This window comes from Mobula hypostoma, chromosome 4 (assembly GCF_963921235.1).
Source record: "Mobula hypostoma chromosome 4, sMobHyp1.1, whole genome shotgun sequence".
Classification (NCBI taxonomy): domain Eukaryota; kingdom Metazoa; phylum Chordata; class Chondrichthyes; order Myliobatiformes; family Myliobatidae; genus Mobula; species Mobula hypostoma.
In genome coordinates, this window is record NC_086100.1 from 104,903,724 (window position 1) to 104,911,649 (window position 7,926).

A 7,926-nucleotide genomic window follows, 5' to 3' on the forward strand; every position below is an offset into this window, starting at 1 on the left:
GGTTCCTGATGACGCGTACAGCTTTCCTGCAACAACATTTCATGTAGATGTGTTCAATGGAGGGGAGGGCTTTACCCATGATGGACTGGGCTATATCCAATACTTTTGTAGGATTTTCCATTCAAGGGTTTTGATGCAACCAGTCAATATACTCTTCACTACACATCTATAGAAGTCTTGTCAAAGTTTTAGATGTTTTTCTGAATCTTTGCGAACTTCTAAGGAAGTAGAGGCACTGCTGTACTTTCTTCATAATTACATTTATCTGCTGAACCTGGGAGAGATCCTCCGAAATGGCAACATTGATGAATTTAAATTTGCTGACCCTCTCCACCTTTGATTTCCCAGTGATCTCTGGCTCATGGATCTCTGTTTTCCTCCTCCTGCAGTCAATAATCAACTCTTCCATCTCTGAGCCTATTTCTTTGACAAGAATGATCCCTTCTCCTCTTCTTGGACACCCCACCCTGGCCTTCTGCCTACTCTGAATCTGTTTATCCCTAACTGCTAACGACATAACAGCCATCTTGACTTCCACTTTCCTCTCACTGATTTAACCTCTCCCTCTCTGAATGCACTGCCCTCCATTCCCCACAATAATCCCACACTCCGTAGCAAATCCACAGACAGTGGTGCTGCTATTGTAGTCTGCCTTGTTGAGACCATTCGACAGCTCTCAGACATGTCCTCTTACTTGCACTTTGCACAAGCCCCTTCTAAGCAGCACCAGGCCTCGTCTCCCACATTATCACCAACCTTATTGACTTGGATTACCTTCCATCCACTGCCGCCAATCTCATAGTTTCCTGACCCCTCACCGTTCACTTGTGCCTTCTACCTAGGATCCACAAGCCTAACTGTCCCGGCAGGTGCATTGTTTCTGCCTGCTCCTGCCCCACTGAACTCGTATCCATATAACTCAATTCCATTTTGTCCTGTTGTGTTTAGTCTCTTTCTACCTAAATTCATGTGTGCTACGCCACTTCAATCTCTTTCACTTCCCTAGCTTGGATCACCATGAACACCCAGTCTCTGTGCACTTCCACCCCACATCAGGAAGGTCAAAACTCTCTGCTTTCTTGTTAGCAGACCTAACCGGTTTCCCTACCATTACCTTCCAGCACCAGTGGCAGAACTGGTCCTTTCCCTCAACAAACTAGGTCTGCTTTTTCATCAGTTATAATAAGCTGTCCATGTTCCAAGCCTACATTGGTCATGGTCCCCAACTTTTCATCCACTACAGTGATGACTGCATTGGTGCTGCTTCCTGCATCCATGCTGAGCTCGTCAATTTCATCAACTTTGTATCCAACTCCAACTTCCGCCCTGCCCTCAAATTTAATTGGTCCATCCCTGACAGTTCTCTTTCTCACTCTCACACTCTCCATCATTGGAGGCAGGCTATCCACTGGTATCTTTCACAAACCTACTGACTCTCTTAGCTATCTTTACTATAGCTGTTCCCACACTGTCCCTTCTCTTAGTTCCTCTGTCTCCACCACATCTGTGCTCAGGATGTCCTCTTTTTTTTCAAAGAATGAGTTTTCCCTTCCACTACCATTGGTAGTGCCCTCACCAGCATCCCCTCCATTTCTCACACATCTGCCCTTGCCCCATCCTCCTGCCATCATAACATGAATAGGGTTCCCCTGGTCCTTACCTACCATTTCATAAGCCTCCATATCCAGTGCATCATTCTCTGTAATCGCTAACAGGATCCTACCACCAAGCCCATCTCTCCGTTCCACCAGCCACCCTTCCGCTTTTCATCTGGATCACTTGCTACATGTCTCAATATCCACATATTCTTCTGGCACTTATCCCCTTAGTGTGACAAGTGCTCTGCTTGCCTCTACACATCCTCCTTCACAGTCAAGCCTCAAACATTCCTTCCAGGTGAGGCGACATTTCACCTGCAAGTTTGTTGGGGTCACTTACTGTATCCAGCATCCTCCCAACTCAATTTGGGGGACCAGTTTAGACTCATAGAGCACTACAGCACAGAAATGGGTCACTCAGCCCATCTATTCCATACTGAACCATAGCCCCAATTTAAAATCACAGCCAGAGGACTAGACCTATGCTTCTCCATAATAATCTTCAAACTAATGAAATTATGATCACTAGATCCACTGTAATGCCCTACACACACTTCAGTCATCTACCTTTCCTTAATATCAAATCCAGTATTGCACTCTCTGATTGGAACCTCTAGCTATTGATTAAGGAAACTTTCCTGAACGCATTTGATAAACTCTAACCCATCCTGTCCTTTTGCAGTATAGGAATCTATGAAGAAAGTTAAAAATCAACTTCTGTCATAACTTTCTATTTTTTGCACCAGTCTGCAATCGCTCTACAAATTTGCTGGTGTAAATCCTATTGACAATTGGATGGTTTATAATATAATCCAATTAACATGGTATTAGCTTCTTATTCCTCGGTGTACTACCCTGGTTCATATTTTTACTGTTATGCTTTATGTATTTCACTTTGGCAGTTCTGTAAGAGCAGTCTGTTCTGTTTTCATGCTTGTTTGGGTTACTGCTGAAGATAAGAGATGAGGAGAAATGTGTGCCATCCAATCAGATTAGTCGAATTAAGGGAATGTTTCTCTGGTGAGGGACACTAAGGTTGGGTTTGGGGCTTTTGTTTGAGAGGAGATGATGAGAGATGATGCTGGGGAGAACCAGTCGTAGGATACAACCCGATGGGAGACCTATTTATTCGAGATGGATTGCCAGTGACACTTGGAAGGTGGTGTGTGCTTTCACGTTGACTGAGGGACCAGCGCGTGAGTGACAGAGAAGGTCAAGATGAGCTCTGACTTGTGCACCTTTGACTGTTTAATTGTTATTTCGTGGCATTGATTTGTAACGGAGTAGCAAATTGCACAGCATCCACACAAACTGGGATTTGGGGCAGGAGTATGCCTCAATCTCCCATGTTTGGTGAGGCCGGAGGTCGTCTTCCCTAGACTTCAGCAGCTGAGGAAACCGAGGGTTTCATCACTTATCCCCTTATAGCCTCAGAGGATCAGCTCTCCAGTCTGTCCTTTCTGAGCACTGCTGTTGTGACATTTTCCTTGACTACTAATGCCACCCATCCCCTATGAACCCTCTTGCTCTATCATATCTATCTTTGTCAAGCACCTTTTCTCTGTCTCTGCTGTGGAAGGCATTGTCTCCTGGTTTCAATTCGACTTACAGTTCCCATTCTGACATGTATGTCTTTGGCCTCTACTGCCATGATGGGGCCAAATACAGGTTGGAGGAGCAACACCTCATATTCTGTTTGAGTAGCCTCCAACCTGATAGCATGAACATAAATTCCTTCCCCCTCCCCTCTCTTTTTCCATTCTCCATTCTGGTTATCCTCTCACCCCCACTCTTCTTCTCACCTGACTATCGTCTGCCTATACCCCTCCATACCCCTCATGGCTGGTGCAGCTCTGAGCACGGCTTCCAATGCTCTTATGAAAAAGGAAGTGAATTCAGAAATCAGAGGTGCAAAGGGACTTGAGAGTCCTAGTGCGGGATTCCCTGAAGGATGACTTGCAAGTTGAGTCAGCTGGAAGGAAGGCAAATGCAATATTAACATTCATATGGAGAGGACAAGAGTGCAAGATGCAGATGTAAAGCTGAGGATTTTTAAGGAATTGGTCAGTCCACATTTGGAGTACAATGAGCAGCTTTGGAACCCATATCTAAGAAGGGATGTGCTGGCTTTGGAGGGGTTCCAGAAGAGGTTTATGAGAGTAATCCTGGGAATGAAAGGGCTACAGTATGAGGCGTGGTAAATGGCTCTGGGCCTGTACTCATTGGAGTTTAGAAGAATAGCGGTTGGGTCTGTCATTGAAACTATCGAAATTGGAAGGCCTAGTTAAGAGTGAATGTGGAACAGGTGTTCCATATAGTGGGAGATTACAGGGCCAGAGGGCACAGCTTCAGAATAGAAGCACATTCCTTTGGAACGGAAATGAGGAGGACTGAACCCCTAAACCCATTCCTGTTTTCTTAAGTTCTGATGTTGGATCTTCAGGTACTGCTTTTCATTCCTTCCATACTTTGCTGCAACTATCTGCAGAACTTTATACCGCTTTCAAACTTTGACTTTGCTACAATAAGTGCCATAAATTCTGGCTGCAAGCCATCCCTCCTTATACGTTCTACAGCAGCACGTTTATATCCTTGACATTGGCAACTGGGAACTTATCGGTAACCAAGCTATCCCTTAAATATTAAATCACCTGTTCTCCTGTCTCTTTCACTTTGTACAGCTGGCATCTTCGTCCCTGGCACCATGGACTTTACTCTGGTCATCCACACCTCTTGGACAATGTTTAAGAAGGTAGAGATGACAGTGCTCCCAGTTTAATGCTCCTGGATTAACCTAGTGGTCACCAATTTCCTCAGTTTGAAAACCTGTCTGTCGCTGATCACTGCCTGGAAAGTGCTGTCCATGCCATTTTTTAGGTGCATGAATGCACTGTAGGAACACCTGCTATTGCTCATTTTGCAAAGTCCAAACCTTGAGCTCCTGCAGGTTATGACACAGCTGTAGTTTTCCATGGTACAAGATTAAATGGATCTGCTCCACCTCTATTTACCAGAATAAGAACTAAAATCCAATGGATCCCATATGCTCATTTGAAAATGACTACTTTACCATTTATTTAAAATCAAATAATTGTAATTTTCTTCACATTTAACTTGATTTTTTTTTGGAATTTTAATATCTAGTAGCATCTCTTTTTCCCTCTTCACCAAGTTATTATGCTCATCAAATTTCTAGCTTTCCTTCTGCATTCCATTCTGCACCTGATGTAATCACCTTCCATGTCAGATAATTTTGTTTGGATATATACCTTTCTGTCAAAGAAGGAGATTAGCAGGTTGGATAGAAGAAGAAAAGATTTGAGGATTTTCTCTAAGCTTCCTTGGAAAAACAATGCAACATCCTAGTGATTCCTGGGAATCTGTGTCACATGGTTGGCTGAAGTGAAGAAGGGTTATTTGAGAATGACATTGATAACCTTGAATCCATGTCCAAGTCAAGTTTATTGTCATATGCAGAAGTGTATGTGTGCACAAGTGTAATGAAAAACTTACCTACAGCAAAATTACAGGCATATAGCAAGATTCACAAGAAATTAAACATAAATTATACACAATTTCTTTACAAGAAAACACAATTAGAACAAAAAAATGTTCATCTTAATATATATCACAAGACGAGACAAAGGAGCAGAAGTAGGCCATTTGGTCCATCGAGTCTGCTCCACCACTCCACCATAAGCTAAAATATTCTCCCATCCAGTTCCAATTTCAGGCTTTTTCCCCATATCCCTTGATACCCTGGCTAATTAGACACCTATCAATCTCCTCCTTAAACACCCTCAATGATCGGGCCTCCACAGCTGTATGTGACAATGAATTCCATAAATCCACAATCCTCTAGCTAAAAAAAATTTTCCTCATCTCTGTTTTAAATGGGCACCCTCTAATTCTAAGACTGTGGCCTCTTATCCTGGAATCACCCACCAAGGGAAACAGCCTTTCTACATCTACTCTGTCCAACCCTTTCAACATTCAAAATCTTTCTATGGGATCCCCTCTCATTCTTCTATACTCTAATGAATACAGTCCAAGAGCTGAAAACTGCTCCTCATATGTTAGCCCCTGCATTCCAGGAGTCATCCTTGTAAATCTTTTCTGAAATCTCTCCAACATCAGAACATCCCTTCTAAGATAGGGGGCCCAAAACTACACACAGTATTCCAAATGAGGTCTCACCAGTGCCCCATAGAGCCTCATCAACACCTCCTTACTCTTATAGACTATTCCACTTGAAATGAATGCCAACATAGCATTCGCTTTCCTTACTGCCGATCCAACCTGGGGGTTAACCTTTAGGGTATCCTGCTCGAGGACCTCCAAGTCCCTTTGCACTTCCGATTTTTGAATTTTCTCCCCATCCAAATAATAATCTGCATGATTATTTCTTCTTCCAAAATGTACAACCACACATTTCTCGGCATTGTATCTCATCTGCCATTTCTTTGCCCACTCTCCTAAACTGACCAAGTCTCTCTGCAACCTTTCCATTTCTTCAACAATTCCTGCTCCTCCACCTATCTTGGTGTCATCTGCAAACTTAGCCACAAAACCATTTAATCCATAATCTAAATCATCTATATACATTGTAAAAAGAAGCGGCCCCAACACCGACCCCTGCGGAACACCACTAGTAACCGGCAACCAATCAGAATAGGATCCCTTTATTCTCACCCTTTGCTTTCTGCCTATCAGCCAATGCTCCACCCATTCCAATATCTTTCCTGTAATTCCATGGGCTCTCATCTTATTAAGCAGCCTCTTATGCGGCACCTTATCAGAGGCCTTTTGCAAATCCAAATACACAGCATCCACAGCTTCTCCCTTGTCAATCTTATTTGAGATTACCTCAAAAAATTCCAATAGGTTGGTGAGGCAGGATCTTCCCTTCATGAAACCATGCTGGCTTCGGCCTATCTTGTCATGCTCGAGGTATTTCATAACCTTGTCCTTGAGGATCGACTCTAATAACTTTCCAACTACTGATGTCAGACTAATAGGTCTGTAATTTTCTTTTTGCTGCCTCCCTCATTTCTTAAACAGCGGAACTACATTTGCAACCTTCCAGTCCTCCGGAACCATGCCAGAGTCCATTGATTCCTGGAAGATCATTTCCAATGCCTTCACAATCTCCAAAGCCATCTCCTTCAGAACCCGTGGGTGCACCTAATTCGGTCCGGGACACTTATCTATTCTTAGTCTATTTAGCTTCCCAAGTACTTTCTCTCTTGTAATCTTGACTGTATCTAATTCTATTCCCTGAGACCTCTGGCTGTCAGGTATGTTGCTAATGTCTTCCACTGTGAAGACTGATGCAAAATACTCATTTAGTTCCTCTGCCATCTCTTTGTTACTCATTATATTTTCTCCAGCATCATTTTCAATCTGTCCTATATCTACCCGTGTCACTCTTTTACTCTTCATATATTTAAAAAAAACTCTTAGTATCCTTTTTAATGTTAATTGCCAACTTCCTTTCATAACTCATCTTTTCTTTCCTAATGATTTTCTTAGTTTCCTTCTGTAAGTTTTTAAAAGTCATCCAGTCCTCAGTTTTCCCACTCATTTTTGCTTCCTTGTACGCTGTCTCTTTTGCTTTTATTTTAGCCTTAACCTCTCTCGTTAGCCACATTTGTGCCATTTTTCCATTCATGATTTTCTTTTTCTTGGAATATATTTTTCCTGCACTTTCCTTATTTCTTGTAGGAATTTCTTCCATTTCTGTTCTACCGCCCCTCCATCTAGCTTACTTTTCCAATCTACTTGGGCCAGTTCCTCTCTCATACCACTGTAATTTCCTTTGTTCCACTGAAATATTGATACACCTGATACCAGCTTCTCCTTTTCAAATTTGAAACTGAACTCAGTCATATTATGATCACTACTTCCAAGGGATTCCTTTACCTCCAGCTCCTTAATCGCCTCAGGTTCATTACACAACACCCAATCCAAAACAACCAATCCCCTGGTGGGCTTCTGGACAAGCTGCTCCAAAAAGCCATCCCATAGGCATTCTACAAACTCCCTCTCCTGAGATTCAGTACCTTCCTGACTTTCCCAATCCACTTTCATATTAAAATCCCCCATAATTTTCTTGACATTTTCCTTCTGACACGCTTTTTCTATTTCCAGCTGTAACGTGTAGTCCACATCCCGGCTGCTGTTTGGAGGCCTGTATATAACTGCGATTAGTGTCTTTTTACCCTTGCCATTTCTTAATTCTACCCATAAGGATTCTACCTCTTCTGATCCTATGTCTCTTCTTTCTAGTGATTTGATATCGTTGCTTACTATCAGGGCCACGCCACCC